This window comes from Triticum aestivum, chromosome 6A, assembly GCF_018294505.1.
Source record: "Triticum aestivum cultivar Chinese Spring chromosome 6A, IWGSC CS RefSeq v2.1, whole genome shotgun sequence".
NCBI lineage: Eukaryota > Viridiplantae > Streptophyta > Magnoliopsida > Poales > Poaceae > Triticum > Triticum aestivum.
The window spans coordinates 519,226,703-519,251,126 of NC_057809.1; positions in this window are offsets into that span (position 1 = coordinate 519,226,703).

Sequence of the window (24,424 nt, forward strand, 5' to 3'; positions counted from 1 at the left end):
TACGTCACTCCTCCATTGCAATCATCGTGACATGTTATTTGTATGCCTGTTCTATTAGCCAAGTTTCTTAGGGACAGTTATTACGAGTTATCCTAAGAAAATAAGCACCTGTGAATATAAGCTCCATGTAATAAGCCAACCAGTTCTTTTCATTGTGTTTTTAGCTTATCTTTGGTGTGATCAGTGGAAAGTCTAGATTGCATTATAGTTTTTTCATTTTGCTGCCCATATAGAAATTAATTTGACTTGCAAACATCACAAATTGAACCCAGTGCAGTAATTAATATGATAGGAAAACAAACGATCACTATTTCCTCAAAATGCAAATACAAAGATACCATCTACTTGGCACAATCTACTTTGGTCAATGTTTTCCATAGAGATCCCATTGCCTAATTTAAACAAAGAACGCATGACCCACATTTAAATGAAGAACAATTATTTATTGAAATTCGATGGTCCAAGTGGCTGGTTATTATCGTATAGCAGCACCACCTGAAAGCATCATATAGCAGCAGCAGCAACTCATAGCAACTCATCATACAACAGCAACAGTCTACAATTCATCATATACCAGTAGCAGCTCATATCAATTCATCATATAGCAGCAGCAGGAGCAGCTCATAGAAATTCATCATATAGCAGCAGCAGGAGCAGCTCATAGCAATTCATCATATAGCACCAGCAGGAGCAGCTTGTAGCAACTCATCATATAGCAGCAGCAGCAGCAGCTCATAGCAATTCATCATATAGCAGCAGCAGCTCATAGCAACTCATCATACAGAAGCAATAGCTCATAGCAATTCATCATATAGCAGCAGCAGGAGCAGCTCATAGCAATGCATCATATAGGAGCAGCAGAAGCAGCTCATAGCAATTCATTGTATAGTGGATCAGAATGAAAATTTGGCAAAAAATCAGAGGAGATCCTCACCTTGTTGGATGAGCTCATTCTTCAACAGCACCTCAAGGCCATGGCCTGGGAGGAGGGGAGGGGGAATAAGGTGCCTTCTGCCGCAGTGTGGCATCAGCCGTAGTTGTGCAGTGCCCGCCGGAGTAGTGCGTTGGACGAACCATAGTGGAGCAGCTGCTGAAGACCATGAGAATGAGGGGCGGCGCTAGAGGGAGGAGCAGCCAGGGAGATTTGCCCCTACCCGCCAGCCATGTAGCCTAGTTGAACATAGCATCATCGAGGACCAGGCCAGATGGGACCAGTGGCGACGGCTCGCTGGAGGAACCATAGTGCTGCAGGCAGGGGATCGAGGTAGAGGGAAAGGGGAGAGGAGATGCAAGCGGGCAGGGCAATGAATGCTTGCGTGTTTGTTTTTACTTGAGGGTCAGGTGTGACACGGGCGTCAGCAGTTGCATTTTGAGTGTAATATAGGCAGACAATAGAATCATTTCACTATTCCCCTTCCCTTCAATTTTTAGTAAGGTTCTACCCGAAACACCCCCCTCCAAAGCGAAATTAGTTAAGCCCAAGCCCATAACTCAAGAATGACTTCTTTACATCTTTTATGGCTTATTTTGACAATATGCCCTAAAAAGGCGGAATTGAACTGGCCCTTAATCTGCAATTCAATTGTGCGTGCAATGATGAATCACTCCTGCCTGCTATCTGTACATTTAGGCATCATCATACATGGCATAACCTAATACATGTGCATTCCATTGTAGAATCTGCAATATGCAATGTTTATGTTAGTTCATACGTTGCACATGATGTTTAAATGCCCCTTAAATCTGGTCAGTCAAGTGATGGTCTTTAAGCGTCCTTCTTTGCTTATTTTCTTGATATGTAAGATTTTCTCACACATTTGTTCAATTGCTTGTTTGCATCAGCAAGCCATACTAGGACTGTTTGCTTTGATTACTTGCTGTTCTTGACCTAACACTCTAACAGAGCTTGTCAACGATTTAAACACTAAGGGCTACTGTAGTGGGGCCTTGTCTAACTCATAGGTGACATAAAGGTTTGGCTGTACACTACAGTAGGCTCTCCAAGAGTAACTGCAGATCCAGTTCGAAGGTATGCCTAGTTTTTACATAGTGTATACATAGTAAATGTTCATTTCATTATGTGCAAGTGCAAGAGATGCGGCATGTTTCATTATGTGGTGTTGTTTTGTTATAATCTCATCCTTTTGTGTTCACGGACTGGAAAGTATGCATATTTATCTTCCAAGGAGAAGAGTAACTAGTTTGTGTCACCTTGCAGAGGAGGTGCAATGAAGATAAGATTGAGGATTTCCAAGTACAAGATGTTAGGAAGGAGCCTTGCAAGAGAAGTAGGAGCTGCGCTGAGCCTCTTCAACCTGCTAAGGTAAGTCACTGTATGCAACTCAATAGTTCAATTCCTTGTTTGTTTCAGGCATAGTTAATTTTCTATTTTCAATTGCTTTATTTGTCCTTAGTTAATGAGATGCCCAAATAATCATGCTTGATGTTTGGTACTTGTATCACTATTAGTTGACATAATTAAAGGCCTTACCATTTAATTACTCTGCCGAAGTGTGCCTGAAGCTTTGAAGTCTATTAACCAACTATTATTGCATGAGGCTCACAATCTAGTTTATACTACGCTAAGGATTGCATAGTTTTGCCTGCTGTAGTATGTTTGTATGAAACCCTCTGCTATTCATTATGCTCCCTAAGACTTTAATTGAGGCACAGAATGGCCAACTGCTTGCTTACTTATACGCAACGTGCTGTCTAAATTTGTAACTTGTCTGTGTTTTCGATTGGGCTCCAACGTCATGCTCCTCTGGTGAGCTAAGAGGGATTTCTGTATGCAGGCTGCACAAACTATGTTTTTTATAATTTTTAAAATATCACCTGCTTATGCTTCATGACGTGTAACATTTTTTTTGAAAGTGACGTGTAACATTATTGTTAGTCCTATTTTGCCATGTAGTACAAAATAGTGTCTTGTTCGTTTCACTGTTGTAACTATATTTTTGCCCTAGTCATGTGTACTTATAGAAACATTTCAGGATGAAGTGACATCAACACAAAGATCTGCGAGCAGTGCGGCATGGCCGTTACCGAATGATTATGTATTGGAATTGGAATGTGCTGATGTTCTCGAGCATCAACTAGAGGTGGCAAGACAACATGTACATGATTGTCAATGTATAATCAACAAGTTGAGACTGGACATGCAGGTATTAGATGCAGGAATCAAAAAAATGAAACAAGACACTGAGGTAACCATGAAGGAATTGGAGATTTTGCAGACTGAAATTTGTGCTATCTGAATCCGGCCAATCCTATTTTCTGAAGAGATTATAGTTCAAATGGAGTTAAGTTGATGCGCGTCCATGATGTATGAGTTGTATTTGCCCAGTGTATGTAATTTGTTGTTTGTGTATGCTTTATTATCACCTGTGTCGAACCGGGTATAATCGGTTGTAATTTCTTTATTGTATAGTGTAGGATTATTCTACCTTTCTATGCCTTGATCTCTTTGTTGTATAGTGTATGCTTTTTAGAGGTGATAGTATTGAGTAGGATAATTCTTTGAATATGCTATATCGTTCAAACGGGGGCCAACTCGCCCGACCATGGCCCTTCACGGGTCGTTGGATCCATGGGCCTTCTACGTCTCGTAGGATCCACGGGCCTTCTAGGTCTCGTAGGATCCATGGGCCGCAGACTCATTTATGGGTCTTGTACAGGCCTTTAATGGGCCGTAGACGGGCCTGTAATGGAAATCGTATGTTTTATGGGCTGACCATAACGGGCCATTAATAGGCCGTATTTGGTGATGCTGTGAAAATGGCCCAACAGACTAACGGTCCACAAATGGGCCGACTGTAACGACGGGCTGAATTTGGCCCACAAGCAGAAAATGACAGTAACGGGCCGTAAGTAACCGAATGCTGCAAATGAGCCCAAGAATAAATGGGCCCTCAGAAGGCCGAAAGTTAACTTGGGCCGGAAACGGCCCAACGGAATAACGGGCCGTTAATGGGTATAAAGTGATACACTGTTCATTATGGGCCAGTTTCACCACAGGCCGTTAATGGGTGTAAAGTAATACACTGTTCATTACGGGCCAGTTTCAGCACGGGCCGCTAATGGGCCAAGAGTTACAAAGGGACTCATATGGGACGAAAGACGTCATTGGCTATACATGGGCTAGAAGTGAAAACGGGCTGGAATCATATTGGATGGCCCAGATGACGCTACTGGGCCTAATTCGGATAGGGTGTAATGGGCCTTGGGTTAGCGGGTTGTAAATGGGCTATATGCGAACAGGCCATTAGCAGGCTTTCCATGGGCCAGCCCGCTAGCTTTTCACCAAGTCAAATGGGCCGGCCTTTTCACAAGAATGGGCCACTGTTGGGCCGTGCCACGTGTTGACGTATCATAGGCGCCTTCTGTCCAGTGAGTGGATGACATCTATCCCAACGATGAGCCGACACGTGTTTCCTCTAGCCAATGATGATTTTACACGTGGAAACTTCCCATTGGTCGGGGCTGTTAACGGGTTATCGGATCCAAAACCCGACCGGATAGCTTAACGGTGTTCCGTTACGGTGGATGCCACGTTTCGGTCACCCTTGACGAAAGAACTTCTGTGACGCGCGATTGATCGTCATGGAAGTGGACACTTCCGTGATGATAATTTTGGTAATGTCATGGAACACTTCTACGACAGCACAGTTATGACTATCTTGATTCTGTCATAAATTTGTCATGGATGTACATGCATGACAAAAAACGCGACCTACTGTGACAAACACGTATCATCACAGAAGTGTATTTTTTTTGTAGTGCAACTAGCAACGAGAAATAAAACTACATTGTGGGTATGAAGTGGATAACTTTGCATGATATCGGAGAGCTAAAATATGAAGTAGGTGATGTTATCATAAATTTAGAATATATTACTAAATATTACAAATGGCGAGTGTGGAATAATGATGGGTCGGTGTGCAGAATTGTCCTAGGCAATTGTTAACAAGACCGGGAATCACTATTGCAATTTCATATGAGGGAGAGGCATAAGCTAACATACTTTCTCATCTTGGATCATATGCACTTATGATTGGAACTCTAGCAACCATCCGCAACTACTAAAGACCATTAAGGTAAAACCCAACCATAGCATTAAAGCATCAAGTCCCCTTTATCCCATACGCAACAATCCCCTTACTTGGGTTTATGCTTCTGTCACTCAAGCAACCCACTATAAGCGAATCATGAACGTATTGCAACACCCTATAGCGGGAATCCCTCATGCTTGCGCGAGACGGAGGGCACAATAGGACAACACCAAAATAAAGCATACAACTCATACCAACCTAGATCATCAATCAACCCAAAGACAAAGGATATCTACTCAAAACATCATAGGATGGAAACACATCATTGGATCATAATATGTGGCATCAAGCACCATGTTCAAGTAGGGATTACAGCGGGGTGTGGGAGAGTGGACCGTGTAAAAGAGATGAGGATGGTGATGATGATGGTGATGTTGATGAAGATGATCACCGCGATGATGATTCCCCTCCCGATGGCACTCCAGCGCCACCGAGAGAGAGGATGAGAGGTTCTCCCCCTTGTTCTTCCTCCTCCATGGCCTCCCCCTCGATGGGGAGAGGTTCCCCCTCTGGTCCTTGGCCTTCATGGTGATGATGGCCCCTCCGAGATCCTCCTCCATAGCTTCCGGTGATGATGGCCCCCTCCTGTAGGGTGCCAAAGAGGGCCTAGATTGATTTCTCGTGGCTACAGATTCTTGCGGTGGTGGAAATTCCAATCTAGGTTATGTTCTGGGGGTTTCTGTATAGAAGAGGTTTTGGTGTCGAGAACGAGTCAGGGGGGTCTCCGGGCTGTCCACGAGGTAGGGAGGCGCGGCCAGGGGGTCGGCGCACCCCCCACCCTTGTGGGAAGCCCGAGACTCTTCTGGCCCAACTCTTTTACTCCATGGCCTTCTTCTGGTCCAAAAATAAGTTCCGTGAAGTTTCAGGTCAATTGGACTCTGTTTGGTTTTCCTTTCCTGTGATACTCAAAAACAAGGAGAAAACAGAAACTGGCACTGGGCTCTAGGTTAATAGGTTAGTCCCAAAAATCATATAAAACAACATATAAAGGCCCATTAAACATCTAAGAAGGATAATATAATAGCATGAATACTTCATAAATTATAGATACGTTGGAGATGTATCAGCATCCCCAAGCTTAATTCTTGCTCGACCTTGAGTAGGTAAATGATAAAAGAAATAATTTATGAAGTGTGAATGCTAGCAAGTGCACAAGTTTGATCAATGATACTTCCAATCACTTTTTCTAGCATCATTATATGTCATATCAATAGCTCATCTTCATAAAACTTTTCATGATCAAGTAACAAGCTATTCACATGTTAAATTATAGATCATAAACTTTCTTGAAACTAACAAACTATATTCTCAGTCATCAAACAATTGCAATTAATCTTATTTTCAGGAAGGGTCTATGTCAGAGCTTTGATTTAGCAAACTCCACATACTCAACTATCATTTAATCTTTCACAATTGCTAACAATCACATGATATTTATGGGTTGAAAGTTTTAATCAGACACAGAGAAAGATAGGGACTTATAGATTCGCCTCCCAACCTTTTACCTCAAGGGTAATGTCAACAATAATAGTTCATGGTAACTTACATCCAATTGGATATATATATATATATATATATATATATATATATATATATATATATATATATATATATATATATATATATATATATACGGCTGCGCTATTGTAAGCGAGCGCGCATTCTGCTTAATCTACGCTCCGGACGAACCAACTTAGGCGCGCGGATGGCGCTGACCACCACAGAAATTTTGGGGGTAACCAACAGTTCTAGGAAAAGTAATGCATTTAATTCTGTTACCATGTGCTGGTCCGTTACCTCATTCTTTTGGGCTACAAATTATTATTATTTTTTTGAAAGTGGCTACTAATTATTGAAAGTAACAGATGTAGTGTACACGGTAATAAAGTTAGTTTTATTACCGGGCAGTGAGATATGTAGTAAACCTGGCGGAGATATGTAGTAATGTATTACTACATGCTCACAAACTGGCAGTAGTAATTTCTCTTGTAGTGGATCGTAAAGCAAACAGATGGGCAGTGAGATATGTAGTAAACCTAGTGTGGACATGTCAAAATGTATTACTACATGCTCACAGTAGGAAAAAAATGGAGTGCATGCAAATTACTAGATGGTAATATCATTACTATTACTGCAGGCCCAATTTACTGATGGTAGCAATTAACTGTTGGGCTCTTTTACGATGCGACGATCGTCAGTTACCATAAATTAATGGTCCAAGTGCGAGGTGTTGGATATGTTAACTTGATCGTAACGCGTTACTATTGATTTTTTCGGAGGAACGCGGGCCTGGTTAAGTGCATGTACAAGACGATGGTCGTAAATTCTTTACGGTTGATTTTCTGGTGGAGTGAGCGCACTCCGGCTAATTAGCACGTATGGCCCAGTTGGGTCGATGGGCGGCTGGAGCGTAGGCTAAGTTATAATGCGCGCACGCTGAGTTTAGCAGGTCTATATATATATATATATATATATATGAGGATCCTTCCATCATAATGTGCTTGCCAAAGGATAAAATGTAAAAAGGAAAGGTGAAGATCACCGTGACTCTTGCATAAGGTAGAAGATAAAAGTAAAAGATAGGCCTTTCGCAGAGGGAAGCAGAGGTTGTCATCCACTTTTATGGTTGGATGTACAAAATCTTAATGCAAAAGAACGTCACTTTATATTGCCACTTGTGATATGGACCTTTATTATGCAGTCCATCGCTTTTATTTCTTCCACATCACAAGATCATATAAAGCTTATTTTCTCCACACTAATAAATCATACATATTTAGAGAGCAATTTTTATTGCATGCACCGATGACAACTTACTTGAAGGATCTTACTCAATCCATAGGTAGGTATAGTGGACTCTCATGGCAATACTGGTTTAAGGAATGCTTGGAAGCACAAGTAGTATCTCTACTTGGTGCAAAGAATTTGGCTAGCATGAGAGGGAAAGGCAAGCTCAACATGTTGGATGATCCAAGACAATGTACTTTATTTCGGATATAATAAAACATAACCCATTACGTTGTTTTCCTTGTCCAACATCAACCTTTTAGCATGTCATATTTTAATGAGTGCTCACAATTAAAAAATGTGTCCAAGATAGTGTATTTATATGTGAAATATCTCTTCCTTCAATATTCTTTCATGAATTGTTCAAGTAACCAATTCTACGCTTGCTAACTTTCAATAAGTTTACTACCTATACTTATTGTGTGAAGTCATCACTCCCCATGGTATAAGAATATGAAACATATATAAATTCAGATTTATGATATTCAATTCATTCAACCATTTACTCATAGGATATATGTGAAGAACGTGAGTAAATGACAAACTACTGCAAAAACATATAAGTGAAGAATACTAAGTAGTCAAATAATTAAATAGCCATGGGAGGATTCTTTTTCATTCAAGATTTCAGATCCAATTATTTTATTCAAACAACAAGAAAAATTGAAAATACACTCCAATCAAAACACATATCATGTGACGAATAAAAATATAGCTCCGGGTAAGGTATACCGATAGTTTTGAAGACGAAAGAGGGGATGCCTTCCGGGGCATCCCCAAGCTTAGGCACTTGAGTCTTCCGTGAATATAACCTTGGGGTGTCTTGGGCATCCCCAAGATTAGGGTCTTTCCACTCCTTATTCTCCTCATATCGATATCTCACCCAAAGCTTGAAAACTTCAATCACACAAAACTTAACAGAACTTTGTGAGATAGGTTAGTATGATAAAGAGTAAACCATTCACTTTGGTACTCTCAAAGACAAGGTTCATAATTTTTCTCACACAATTCCTACTGTACCATATAATTTCTACAATTTATATTGATAAATATAAGCCATAGAAACTAGAAACCAAGCAAACTATGCAATGAAAACAGAATCTGTCAGAAACAGAACAGTCTGTAATGATCTGAACACAAACCATACTTCTGCTACTCCAAAAATTATGAAATAAATTGGTGGACGTGAGGAATTTGTCTATTAATCTTATGAAAAAAATAATCAACTCAATCGCACTCTTCTGTAAAAAATGAAAGCTAATCTTGTGAGCGCAAAGTTTCTGTTTTTCACAGCAAGATCACATTAACTTTCACCCAAGTCTTCCCAAAGGTCTTACTTGGAACTTTATTGAAAAAAGCTATAATACATGATTACTACAGTATCTTAATCATGAGAACACACAAAAACAATAAGGGTAAATATTGGGTTGTATCCCAACAAGCGCTTTTCTTTAATACCTTTTAGCTAGGCATGATGATTTCAATGATGCTCACATAAAAGATATGAATTGAAACATAAAGAGAGCATCATGAAGAATATGACTAGCATATTTAAATCTAACCCACTTCCTATGCCTAGGGATTTTGTGAGCACATAATTTATAGGAACAAGAATCAACTAGCATAGGAAGGAAAAACAGGTATAACTTCAAAACTTTAAGCATATAGAGAGGAAACTTGATATTATTGCAACTCCTACAAACATGTATTCCTCCCTCATAATAATTTTCAGTAGCATCATGAATGAATTCAACAATATAACCGTCACACAAAGCATTCTTTTCATCATCTACTAGGATAGAAATTTTACTACTCTCCACATAAGCAAAATTCTTCTCATTCGGAATAGTAGAATCATTACTAACTAAAGTTGACACTCTTCCAGATCCACTTTAGATTAAGTATTATTCATACTCCAAAATATATAAGTGAAATTCATGGAGCATTCTACAATTAATATAGACTAACCAATATCCAAGCTCAAAATGCATAAGTGAAGCACACGAAGCATTCTATAAAACCATACTCAAAAGATTTAGGTGAAGCTCAAAGAGCAATTCTATAAGATCATACTTAAAAGATATAAGTGAAGCACATGAAGAATTATATAAACCAATGAAGGGCTATCTCATACTAGCATGGTTCTTAAATAAAAAAAAACACAAATGAAAAAATCATGTGAACAAAACAAAAACCGAGGTATACCGATAATTGTTGAAGAAGAAAGATGGGATGCCAACCGGGGCATCCCCAAGCTTAGATGCTTGAGTATCCTTGAAATATTTACTTGGGGTGCCTTGGGAATCCCCAAGATTGAACTATTGTGTGTCTTTATTCTTCTCATATTGATAGCTCCTCGATCTTCGAACACTTCACCCACACAAAACTTTAACAAAAACTTTGTGAGATCCGTTAGTATAATAAAGCAAATCACTACCTTTAGGTACTGTTTCAAACTCATTAAAATTTCATATTAGAACTATATCTACTGTATTCCAACTTCTCCATGGTTCATACCCTCCGATGCTAGCCATAGATGTATGAAAATAAGCAAACAACTCACGAAAAACAGAATCTGTCTAAAACAGGACAGTCTGTAGTAATCTGGAGGTTTAGTAAACTTCTGTAACCCAAACAATTATGAAATAAATTTGAACATTTTAACAATTTGTACAGAAGTAATGTGAAAAAAAGTTTCAGACCCATTTAACTTTCCAGTAAAAAATGTAAAATCACGCGCTACAGCCAAAGTTTCGGTTTTTGTTCTACTCATAGTAAACAAGCAATCTAATCATCCTAAAACCAAAGCTTGGCACATTATTTTTATAATACAATGGATATATATAAGGGGATAATTTTTTACAGAGAAACTTCCATGAAAAATTCTACATTGTTTCCGTGAGCATGAACTTAAGTGCTCAAGGTCGACCCTCACTTCTTCAATGCATAACTTTCCAATCACTTCTCTTTTTGAAAAACTTTTTAGGCATGAGAGGCAAGTAAATTCTCTTTGTATTTTCATTCTTAAAAAAATATAAGTTTCACCCACAACTAAACAGAAACAAAAAGTAAAAACAAAACCTACTTAGTGAAGAAAGCAAACAAGCACATACGAGAATATCAACCCCACGCTATTGCTCCCCGACAACGGTGCTAGAAAAGAGCTTGATAATCCCAAAGTGCAGGGAATCATCGTAGAAATTTATAAAGGTGGAAGTGATAAGTATGGAGTGTCGAACCTGCAAGGAGCTAAAGGTAATATCAATATTCTCTCAAGCCCTATCAGCCACTGATACGACTCTACGTACACCGAACATTTGCTTCCAACTAGCAACGAGAAATAAAACTACGTTGTGGATATGAAGTGGATAACTTTGTATGATATCGGAGAGCTAAAATATGAAAGTAGGTGCTGTTATCATAAATTTAGAATATATTACTAAATATTATAAATGGAGAGTGTGGAATAATGATGGGTCAGTGTGCGGAATTGTCCTAGGCAATTGTTAACAAGACCGGTAATCACTATTGCAATTTCATATGAGGGAGAGGCATAAGCTAACATACTTTCTCATCTTGGATCATATGCACTTATGATTGGAACTCCAGCAGGCATCCGCAACTACTAAAGATCATTAAGGTAAAACCCAACCATAGCATTAAAGCATCAAGTCCCCTTTATCCCATAGGCAACAATCCCCATACTCGGGTTTATGCTTCTATCACTCAAGCAACCCACTATAAGCGAATCATGAACGTATTGCAACACCCTACAATGGGAATCCCTCACGCTTGCGCGACACGGAGGTGACAATAGGGCAGCACCAAAATAAAACATACAACTCATACCAACCTAGATCATCAATCAACCCAAAGACATAGGATATCTACTCAAAACATCATAGGATGGCAACACATCATTTGGATCATAATATGTGGCATAAAGCACCATGTTCAAGTAGGGATTACAGCGGGGTGTGGGAGAGTGGACCGCGTAAAAGAGATGAGGATGGTGATGATGATGGTGATGTTGATGAAGACGATCACCGCGGCGATGATTCCCCTCTCGATGGCACTCCGGCGCCACCAAGAGAGAGGAGGAGAGGTTCTCCCCCTTGAGCTTCCTCCTCCATGGCCTCCCCCCTAGATGGGGAGAGGTTCCCCCTCTGGTCCTTGGCCTCCGGGATCCTCCTCCATAGCTTCCGGTGATGATGGCCCCCTCCGGCAGGGTGCCAGAGAGGGCCTAGATTGATTTCTCGTGGCTACAGAGGCTTGCGGCGGCGGAACTTCCGATCTAGGTTATGTTCTGGGGTTTTTGTATATATAAGAGGTTTTGGCGTTGAGAACTAGTCAGGGGGATCTCCGGGCTGTCCACGAGGTAGGGAGGCGCGCCTAGGGGGGTGGCGCGCCCCCCACCCTTGTGGGAAGCCCGAGACTCTTCTGGCCCAACTCTTTTACTCCATGGCCTTCTTCTGGTCCAAAAATAAGTTCCGTGAAGTTTCAAGTCAATTGGACTCCGTTTGGTTTTTCTTTCCCGCGATACCCAAAAACAAGGAGAAAACAGAAACTGGCACTGGGCTCTAGTTTAATAGGTTAGTCCCAAAAATCATATAAAACAGCATATAAACGCCCATTAAACATCTAAGAAGGATAATATAATAGCATGAACACTTCATAAATTATAGATACGTTGGAGATGTATCAGGATGCAAGGAGCACAAGGCCTGCACATCCAAGCAAGTGGTAACATGGACTTGTACATGGAACATCCCAAGCGAAAGCAGAGCTGCAGTGAGCATGTACAACGAGCTAGCGTAAGTCCCTGCATTTCATTTAATTCGTACTAGCATTCGTGTATGATTTGTGTGCAGTGGCAGATCCACGAATTCAAGTTACCAGAGGCGAACATTTAACTTAAAAAATACGAAGGCACTTTGTGACGCCCGGGTAATTAAGCTACAGTGATCCTTTGCTAATGATGCCATGTCACCACTATTACTGTTACTAATCTCACGTTGATCCAAATCCGGTTCAAATTCAAATTCAAATAATAAGTGAAATTCTAAACTTCTCAAACATCAAAACTAAAATGATCATCATGTGGCAAATAATCCCTAACTTATTTTGGTTGTTGGAACCAACCTTTTTCAAAATGTTTAAGTGCCTAAACTAAATAAAAACAGGGGCTAAAACAATTATTAAATACTTTTAAATAATAAACAAATGTAAAACTAATTTATTTAGTTCCAAGTTAATTATGGCAGTAGCCTAACTAATAATGCTAATTTAGGGACTGAGTTGATATATTATAAAACTACATATAAAGTAAAACTTAAAGAAACAGAAAATAGATAAACAGAAATAAATAGAAAACAAAAGGAAAAGGAGAAAACCCTCCCCCCCCCCCCGCTGGGCCTTTTGGCCCAGCTGGCCGTCCACACGGACCCCGGCCGCCTGAATGGGCCGGCCCACCCCGCCGCCTTAACCCCCCCACTCCCCCAGTCCAACACCACCGACACCCACTCCCCCCCACAAAAATATCTCCTCTCCCCCCGATTGGATCGAGATCAGGAGAGGAGGTCGCTACCCTACGCCAGGACGCCGCCGCCGCCCGAATCGACCTTCGACGCCCGGATCGCTCCCCCCGCCGGCCTGCTTCTCCTCTACGTCGTCGTCCCCGCCGCCCTCCTCACGCACCACTACCCTGTTCCCCACGCACCACGGTGAGGCCCTCGGCCTCCTACTCTCCTCCCCGCCTTGCGCGCACGCGCACACATGCACGCGCACCGCCTCACCGCGCCGACCCGCCTCGCTCGCGTCGCCACGCACCGCCGGCCTCGCCCATGTTTCGTTGCTGCTGCTTCCTGTGCCGCGACCTGCACCGGCCACACCCCCTACATCCATGGCACGCCTCGTCGATGCCCGCCTGCGCGCCGGCCATGGCCTTGGTCACCCGCCGTGGCCAGCTCCTACTGCTACTGCGTGCTGGCCTCGCCCACCCCGGCCCCTCATGCTCCTCGCGCCGCCCTGCCTCCACCGCTTGCAGCCGCTCACACGCCCACGGCCCTGCTCCCTGCCGGCTCCGGCCCGACTGCAGCTCGCCGCTCCCATGCACGCACGCCGGCGCGCGAAACCGCGCCCTACGTCATCCCCAGGGCCGCCACTGCCGGGGCTGCGCCCTACTTCCCCGGCAAGCTGGTCGCCGGCACCCAGCGCCCGTCCCTCCCGCGTCGACCTGGGCGGGTGCCCGGCGCCCGTTACCCCGCACTCGCGCGCCCGCTCCAGTGGCCTCTGCGCCACTAGGCAAGGGGCCCCACGCCCCCTGAGAACGTTAAAAAAGGAATTGAAAATAATTAATTATTAATTAATTAATTAATTAATTAATTAAAGAGTTAATTAACTAATTAATTAACTTAATTAATCCTGTTCAATTAACCTAATCACTTAATTAATTTAACTAATCATGTTTAGTTAACCTAAGTCAATGACATCTGGGACCCACCCGTCAGTTTGACCAAGTCAACTGACTGTTGACTGCTGACATCACCCTGATGTCATGCTAACATCATAATGGCATTTTCTAATTAAATTAATTCTGATAATTCTAAAAATGATTTAAATCTTCTAAAAATAATATAAAATAAACCGTAACTTGTATGAAAATACCTTGTACAAGAAAGTTGCTCAGAACGACGAGACGAACCCGATTTCGCAGCCCGTTCGTTTGCCACGCATACTTAGCATCGCGAACACTCAACTTTCCTCCTCCAGTTCATCTGATCGAAAATGCGAAACCTCGGGGATATTTTCCCGGAGGTTTCCCCCCTTCGCCGGTACCACCTCATACCGCGTTAGGGCACCCCTAGCACCGCGTATTGTCATGTTATGCCTTGTGAGGCTTTGATTGCACTGTTATTTATTGTGTTCCCCTCCGTTACTTCTTTCCGGTAGACCCTGAGGCTGCCGGCGAACCCCCCAGTTCGACTACGGTGTTGACGACCCCTCTCTCTTGCCAGAGCAACCAGGCAAGCCCCCCCCCTTTGATCACCAGATATCGCCTACTCTTCTCTATACTGCTTGCATTAGAGTAGTGTAGCATGTTACTGCTTTCCGTTATCCTATCCTGATGCATAGCCTGTCCTTGCTACTACTGTTGTTACCTTTACCTGCTATCCTACTGCTTAGTATAGGATGCTAGTGTTCCATCAGTGGCCCTACACTCTTGTCCGTCTGCCATGCTATACTACTGGGCCGTGATCACTTCGGGAGGTGATCACGGGCATATACTATATACTTTACACTGTTACATTACCTGTGGTACTGTTCGGAGTTGGGGGCTGAAGGGGCAGGTGGCTCCATCCCGGTAGAGGTGGGCCTGGGTTCCCGACGGCCCCCGACTGTTACTTTGTGGCGGAGCGACAGGGCAGGTTGAGACCACCTAGGAGAGAGGTGGGCCTGGCCCTGGTCGGTGTTCGCGGATATTTAAACACGTTTAACGAGATCTTGGTATTTGATCTGAGTCTGGCTACTGGCCTATACGCACTAACCATCTACGCGGGGACAGTTATGGGCACTCGACGTCGTGGTATCAGCCGAAGCCTTCGTGACGTCAGCGACTGAGTGGCGCGCGCCGGATTGGACCGTAAGCCTGCTCTTGTATTAAGGGGGCTAGTTCTGCTTCCGGCCGCGTACGCAACGTGCAGGTGTGCAATGGGCGATGGGCCCAGACCCCTGCGCCATAGGATTTAGACCGGCGTGCTGACCTCTCTGTTGTGCCTAGGTAGGGCTGCGACGTGTTGATCTTCCGAGGCCGGGCATGACCCAGGAAAGTGTGTCCGGCCAAATGGGATCGAGCGTGTTGGGTTATGTGGTGCACCCCTGTAGGGAAGTTAATCTATTCGAATAGCCGTGATCTTCGGTAACAGGACGACTTGGAGTTGTACCTTGACCTTATGACAACTAGAACCGGATACTTAATAAAACACACCCTTCCAAGTGCCAGATACAACCGGTGATCGCTCTCTCACAGGGCGACGAGGGGAGGATCATCGGTTAGGATTATGCTATACGATGCTACTTGATGCTACTTGGTGAACTTACCATCTACTCTCTCCTACATGCTGCAAGATGGAGGTGGCCAGAAGCGTAGTCTTCGACATGATTAGTTATCCCCCTCTTATTCTGGCATTCTGCAGTTCAGTCCACATATGATACCCTTATTCCATTTGATACCCATGCATATGTAGTGTAGCTCCTTGCTTGCGAGTACTTTGGATGAGTACTCACGGTTGCTTTCTCCCCCTTTTCCCCCTTTTCCTTTCTTTCTGGTTGTCGCAACCAGATGCTGGAGTCCAGGAGCCAGACGCCACCGTTGATGACGACTACTACTACTCGGGAGGTGCCTACTACTACGTGCAGCCCGCTGACAGCGACCAGGAGTAGTTTAGGAGGATCCCGAGCAGGAGGCCTGCGCCTCTTTCGATCTGTATCCCAGTTTGTGTTATCCTTCTTAAGGCAAACTTGTTTAACTTATGTCTGTACTCAGATATTGTTGCTTCCACTGACTCATCTATGATCGAGCTCTTGTATTCGAGCCTTCGAGGCCCCTGGCTTGTAATATGATGCTTGTATGACTTATTTTATTTGTAGAGTTGTGTTGTGATATCTTCCCATGAGTCCCTGATCTTGATCGTACACGTTTGCGTGTATGATTAGTGTACGATTGAATCGGGGGCGTCACAAGTTGGTATCAGAGCCGACTGCCTGTAGGAATTCCCCTTCCACACTCCTTGGCCAAAGTCGAGTCTAGACATTACAAAAACTTTTACTAACATGGATGTGTGCCTTACGGGCCCACGTCGCCATCTGGGTGGTATTGGAATCTTTTACTCCTCGATCCTTACTTTGGGATTCTGACTCTCTCCTACTCGGGTTAAATGATTTTACTAAACCTGACTCTAGGTTCTCGTAACTACTTTCTCCCGGAGAGCCCCTTATCACAGATGATCGCATGCTGCACCAGAAGATTCCGAAGATACTCTCCAATGTTCTCTTGAGACTTTGTGCCCGCCGCCTTTGCAATTCCCTACCACCGAATTATCCCTATGGATAAATAGATACACCAATCGTCCTTAATTTTATTCCTAGCTGATCTTGTTATTGCAAGATACCCCGAAATTCTCTCTATTGTCCCGAGAATACTTTGTGCCTACCGCCTTGCAGTTCTTTGCCGCCTGAATGCCCCTATGGATAAATTCTCGCACCTACCGAGTATCCGCTCATCCCCAGTTGTTTATGTGTTTCACTAAGGTTTTCGAAATAATATTCGATCTTCCAAAAATCCTTAACAGCTTATTGCCCTTGAAATTCTTGCTTGCTTGCATTATGGTTAATCCCATAAGTCTCGTAATCATTATTGGCATCCCTTGTCATTGTTATTTTGGGTCTTTGATCCAATATGGTTGTGAATGCTTGCAATCCTCAGGATTTATCCTTCCAGCTCAGACATCATTTTAAACATGAGCTAGTTCTCGACCAATCGGATTGCCATCGATTGTACCCTAAGCATACGTAACTTATCCATCCTTAATCAAAGTGTTTGCTTCTGATCCCTTGGTCGGAAATCATAATTCTTTTGCATTTGAGCTTTGAATTAGTTAGTTGTTTCTATAGTATGATCTCCTTGCATTGTTTCTTCCTCTGGTTGAGTACCGATGCTCACATCAGATCCTTTGAGGACCACCGGATCCTTTGTTGGATTTTATCCGATAGCGTCCTTCATATTCAATCCCTTTGGAAGTTCTTTCTCCATTGGTAAATCCTATCCTCTGATTGACCAACCATGCTCTGCTTTTGAGCTTGTGGTATTTACTATTGAAGCTTGTGGTATATGTTTCCATGATACCCTGACAGGTTGAACCTATGCCTTCCTTAATATGTGTGAACTCGAAAGTTTTCACGAGTCATACTCTTCTGGTGTTTTGCTAGATAAAATCTCAACACTACAACTTCTTCGAAAGTGAGAGGTGAATGGAAGGTTATACATTGAAGAAGCGGGAGTCGACCTTGAACTTTGTGTTCATGCCCATGGTCACGACGTAGATCCTACCATAGAAGCTTCTTGTAATAATAACTATTTCGTTGATGTAATATCATCTGGTATCTGTGAACTGATCCTATGCAATCATGGTTCCGACCATATTTTCTCCTTAATACCATTTCTCGGACAAGTTGAAGTACTTGTCTTGTGCAGATCATTGCACTTGTCCAACCTTTACTTTGATCTACCGTCGAGTATTACACTATGATATCTTGATAATTTCATGGTACTACATAACTTCTTATGGGTTCTTCATCAAATGTTATTTCTCCCCTAATCCAATTTTTCTTGGGTTCTGGGTTGTCATCAAACAAGAACACCGAATAGTGAATCGAGTCTGTACTCCGATTCAATAAGTCCTAAGTAATTTTCATTGCTTCCGAGTTTAATAACCCTTCAAGTCATTCCTAGCCTGATTGGCCATATCATTATCATGCAAAAATTTAACTGTGCTACCTGGTCCTTCTTCCCGGAGCAAAATTTTCGATGATGAGCTAAGCTTACGTCGATCTTCCTCGTCATAACACTTCGCCTTGAACTACGAGCTTGTTTCGAGTTTGTGTCATACCCTTGGTTTCAGTAACCTTTCGCTTCATCATTCCTTTGGCTTGATGTCATCGCTGACCGATTACATCTTCATGAAATCTCTCAACAATTGTGTCGTGATCATCATCGGCATTCTGAGTTCTTCCAGTATGTCAATTGAGTTCATGATGAGAAATACCATCCTTGCCCTTGATGATCTGTATTATCATCGACCACTTTATTGACTTCCCTCCAACACAAACTTGCAGTGTTTTGTGTTATACCTTGAGTTCTTGCTATCCAGCATTTGTTCTTCCTTACCTTGGAGTATTACCATCTTTAATGTCAAGAAAGTCGTGAGAATTTCACCACCTCTTAAGGATTCTTGATACAGGTAATACTTCTTACCATCACCTTTCTTTCTTGGTCCCCGTGTTGGTTCTAACCGGGATACCAACAGGTGAACGGTGATGTTTGGATTCTGCCCTTCTAGCAACCCTATTGCTTTGAAGTTAATGGTCGAACGTTCATTCTTAGACTATTGATCACTGAATCAGCATTCTAACATTTGATCATGCTACCTAAGCCCATACCTTGGGCACCCTTTTCAACTAATGTTTAATTGTGTATGTTTTTCCTTGAGCATACATCATTTTATCATTTGATCCGACAAATCTTATCTCCTTGTTCAATAACTATGGAAATCCATCTTTTTGGATACCTCGATGTATTATTGTTGAGTCCATCAGCCACCTCCTCATCCTCTCCTTGGCTTAATGATGAATCCCTTCGTGTATCCAGAGTCCGGCCTTTGCTTGAAGACCATGTCAATGCTATCTTGAAGCATGTCTGTGGTACTCCGATTTTCAACAAGAACATTTGAAGCCCAATGCTAAATGTTTCCTGCTCAATTACCCAAACACCACTGTATGGGTAATGTCATGAAATCCCCCCCTTACCTAAAGGGTTTTCTACATTATATCCTGTCAAGGAAATCATGCTTTGCTTGTCCTTGGGAAGAATATACCCTTGAAATATGTGTTTAAACACATTTTCCTTTCCATTGTTCTGTTTAAACCTGATAATCACTTTTCCTTTCCATTGGTTTGTTTAAACCTTCTTGTGATCTATATTGTATAAGCAGTAATATATCCCTGCTTATGTAAACACCTCGTTGTACCACTCTGTTAGAAAGACCCTGTTACTTTTGTTGATGACATTTCGGTAACACCGATGGACGAGAACTTTGCCTATTGGTCCGCCTCGTTCAACGAGCAGGAAAATGGTTCTCTTCGTCCCTCGCCCTTGGTATCGACGTCGTTGCCGACATAATCGACAGGCTACCCTCTGACATGCCTTGCTATCATGACCATGCAAGATGTCACCGCTCCTCCTACTTTTATCCCACATGGTGGGCCCATAACCCACAGTTCCACAGGATCGAAACCTGACTCTCCTGTACACCCCCGGTTTCCAAAGTTATTCCTCGCGCTTGACTTCGTATGTAATTCACGGGTTCACTATCCTAGTAATCTATTCTGGTATCAGACGCAATACTTATTCCCGTTGCTCTGGACCCCTTTCACACTTTGTTTCAGGCATTGAACGATTGCCTGCCCGCTCAAAATTTATCATGATACCTCCTTACTTTGCTCTCGATATTTTCTCAAGTTTCAATTCGAGAGATACTTATGCTTCTTCCCCTGAGTTAACCGTCCGATGCTCAATTTTGTTAGAATCCATCTTTATAGAGTTTTCTCCCTCTTATCCTTTCGTAAGTCCGGTGAAGATCCTGAACGAAGGACGACAACTTCATCATGATGCATTGATGCATAGGAATGAAGACATCAATGCTATGGATCGACCTCTTCGAGAAGAGCAACCAAGACCGAGAAGATTCGTTAGAATATCGTAACAAGAACTTTCCCCCTTACTCCCCTCTTAAATCTCGGGACGAGATTTCTTGTAGTGGAGGAGAATTGTGACGCCCGGGTAATTAAGCTACAGTGATCCTTTGCTAATGATGCCATGTCACCACTATTACTGTTACTAATCTCACGTTGATCCAAATCCGGTTCAAATTCAAATTCAAATAATAAGTGAAATTCTAAACTTCTCAAACATGAAAACTAAAATGATCATCATGTGGCAAATAATCCCTAACTTATTTTGGGTGTTGGAACCAACCTTTTTCAAAATGTTTAAGTGCCTAAACTAAATAAAAACAGGGGCTAAAACAATTATTAAATACTTTTAAATAATAAACAAATGTAAAACTAATTTATTTAGTGCCAAATTAATTATGGCAGTAGCCTAACTAATAATGCTAATTTAGGGACTGAGTTGATTTATTATAAAACTACATATAAAGTAAAACTAAAAGAAACAGAAAATAGATAAACAGAAATAAACAAAAAACAAAAGGAAAAGGAGAAAACCCTCCCCCCCCCCCGCTGGGCCTTTTGGCCTAGCTGGCCGTCCACACGGACCCCGGCCGCCTGAATGGGCCGGCCCACCCCGCCGCCTTAACCCCCCCACTCCCCCAGTCCAACACCACCGACACCCACTCCCCCCCCCCCCACAAAAATATCTCCTTTCCCCCCTTCCGATTGGATCGAGATCGGGAGATGAGGTCGATGCCCTATGCCAGGACGCCGCTGCCGCCCGAATCGACCTTCGACGCCCGGATCGCTCCCCCCGCCGGCCTGCTTCTCCTCTACGTCGTCGTCCCCGCCGCCCTCCTCACGCACCACTACCCCGTTCCCCACGCACCACGGTGAGGCCCTCGGCCTCCTACTCTCCTCCCCGCCTCGCGCGCACGTGCACACACGCACGCACACCGCCTCACCGCGCCGACCCGCCTCGCTCGCGTCGCCACGCACCGCCGGCCTCGCCCATGTTTCATTGCTGCTGCTGCCTGTGCCGCGACCTGCGCCGGCCACACCCCCCTGCATCCATGGCACGCCTCGTCGATGCGCGCCTGCATGCCGGCCATGGCCTTGGTCGCCCGCCATGGCCAGCTCCTACTGCTACCGCGTGCTAGCCTCGCGCACCCCGGCCCCTCATGCTCCTTGCGCCGCCCCGCCTCCACCGCTTGCAGCCGCTCACGTGCCGACGGCCCTGCTCCCTACCGGCTCCTTCCCGACTGCAGCTCGCCGCTCCCATGCACGCACGCCGGCATGCGAAACCGCGCCCTATGTCACCCCCAGGGCCACCACTGCCGGGGCAGCGCCCTACTTCCCCGGCGAGCTGGTTGCCGGCACCCAGCGCCCGTCCCTCCCGCGTCGACCTGGGCGGGTGCCGGCGCCCGTTCCAGGCGCCCGTTACCCCGCACCCGCGCGCCCGCTCTAGTGGCCTCTGTGCCACTGGGCTAGGGGCCCCATGCCCCCTGAGAACGTTAAAAAAAGGAATTGAAAATAATTAATTATTAATTAATTAATTAATTAAAGAGTTAATTAACTTAATTAATCTTGTTCAATTAACCTAATCACTTAATTAATTTAACTAATCATGTTTAGTTAACCTAAGTCAATGACAACTCGGACCCACGTGTCAGTTTGACCAAGTCAACTGACTATTGACTACTGACATCACCCTGATGTCATGCTGACATCATAATGGCATTTTCTAGTTAAATTAATTCTAATAATTCTAAAAATGATTTAAATCTTCTAAAAATAATATAAAATAAACCATAACTCAGATGAAAATATCTTGTACATGAAAGTTGCTCAGAACGACGAGACGAACCCGATTTCGCAGCCCGTTCGTCCTCCACGCATACTTAGCATAGCGAACATGCAACTTTCCTCCTCCAGTTCATCTGTTCGAAAATGCGAAACCCCGGGGATATCTTCCCGGAGGTTTCCCCCCTTCGCCGGTACCACCTCATACCGCGTTAGGGCACCCCTAGCACCGCGTATTGTCATGTTATGCCTTGTGAGGCTTTGATTGCACTGTTATTTATTGTGTTCCTCCTCTGTTACTTCTTTCTGGTAGACCCTGAGGCTGCCGGCGAACCCCCTAGTTCGACTACGGTGTTGACGACCCCTCTCTCTTGCCAGAGCAACCAGGCAAGCCCCCTCCCCCCTTTGATCACCAGATATCGCCTACTCTTCTCTATACTGCTTGCATTAGAGTAGTGTAACATGTTACTGCTTTCCGTTATTCCTATCCTGATGCATAGCCTGTCCTTGCTACTACTGTTGTTACCATTACCTGCTATCCTACTGCTTAGTATAGGATGCTAGTGTTCCATCAGTGGTCCTACACTCTTGTCCGTCTGCCATGCTATACTACTGGGCCGTGATCACTTCGGGAGGTGATCACGGGCATATACTATATACTTTACACAGTTACATTACATGTGGTACTGTTCGGAGTTGGGGGCTGAAGGGGCAGGTGGCTCCATCCCGGTAGAGGTGGGCCTGGGTTCCCGACGGCCCCCGACTGTTACTTTGTGGCGGAGCGACAGGGCAGGTTGAGACCACCTAGGAGAGAGGTGGGCCTGGCCCTGGTCGGTGTTCGCGGATACTTAACACGTTTAACGAGATCTTGGTATTTGATCTGAGTCTGGCTACTGGCCTATACGCACTAACCATCTACGCGGGGACAGTTATGGGCACTCGACGTCGTGGTATCAGCCGAAGCCTTCGTGACGTCAGCGACTGAGTGGCGCGCGCCGGATTGGACCGTAAGCCTGCTCTTGTATTAAGGGGGCTAGTTCTGCTTCCGGCCGCGTACGCAACATGCAGGTGTGCAATGGGCGATGGGCCCAGACCCCTGCGCCATAGGATTTAGACCGGCGTGCTGACCTCTCTGTTGTGCCTAGGTAGGGCTGCGACGTGTTGATCTTCCGAGGCCGGGCATGACCCAGGAAAGTGTGTCCGGCCAAATGGGATCGAGCGTGTTGGGTTATGTGGTGCACCCCTGCAGGGAAGTTAATCTATTCGAATAGCCGTGATCTTCGGTAACAGGACGACTTGGAGTTGTACCTTGACCTTATGACAACTAGAACCGGATACTTAATAAAACACACCCTTCCAAGTGCCAGATACAACCGGTGATCGCTCTCTCACAGGGCGACGAGGGGAGGATCATCGGTTAGGATTATGCTATACGATGCTACTTGATGCTACTTGGTGAACTTACCATCTACTCTCTCCTACATGCTGCAAGATGGAGGTGGCCAGAAGCGTAGTCTTCGACAGGATTAGTTATCCCCCTCTTATTCTGGCATTCTGCAGTTCAGTCCACATATGATACCCTTATTCCATTTGATACCCATGCATATGTAGTGTAGCTCCTTGCTTGCGAGTACTTTGGATGAGTACTCATGGTTGCTTTCTCCCCCTTTTTACCCCTTTCCTTTCTTTCTGGTTGTCGCAACCAGATGCTGGAGTCCAGGAGCCAGACGCCACCATTGATGACGACAACTACTACTCGGGAGGTGCCTACTACTACGTGCAGCCCGCTGACGGCGACCAAGAGTAGTTTAGGAGGATCCCAGGCAGGAGGCCTGTGCCTCTTTCGATCTGTATCCCAGTTTGTGTTAGCCTTCTTAAGGCAAACTTGTTTAACTTATGTCTGTACTCAGATATTGTTGCTTCCGCTGACTCGTCTATGATCGAGCTCTTGTATTCGAGCATTCGAGGCCCCTGGCTTGTAATATGATGCTTGTATGACTTATTTTATTTGTAGAGTTGTGTTGTGATATCTTCCCGTGAGTCCCTGATCTTGATCGTACATGTTTGCGTGTATGATTAGTGTACGATTGAATCGGGGGCGTCACACACTTGCACTCCAGAAATCAATATAACTTGAGAAATGTGAAGCTTCATGCACTTTGAAAACCGGCTAATGATCCAAAGTAGTTCAGATTATAAACACTAAATGATGCAAG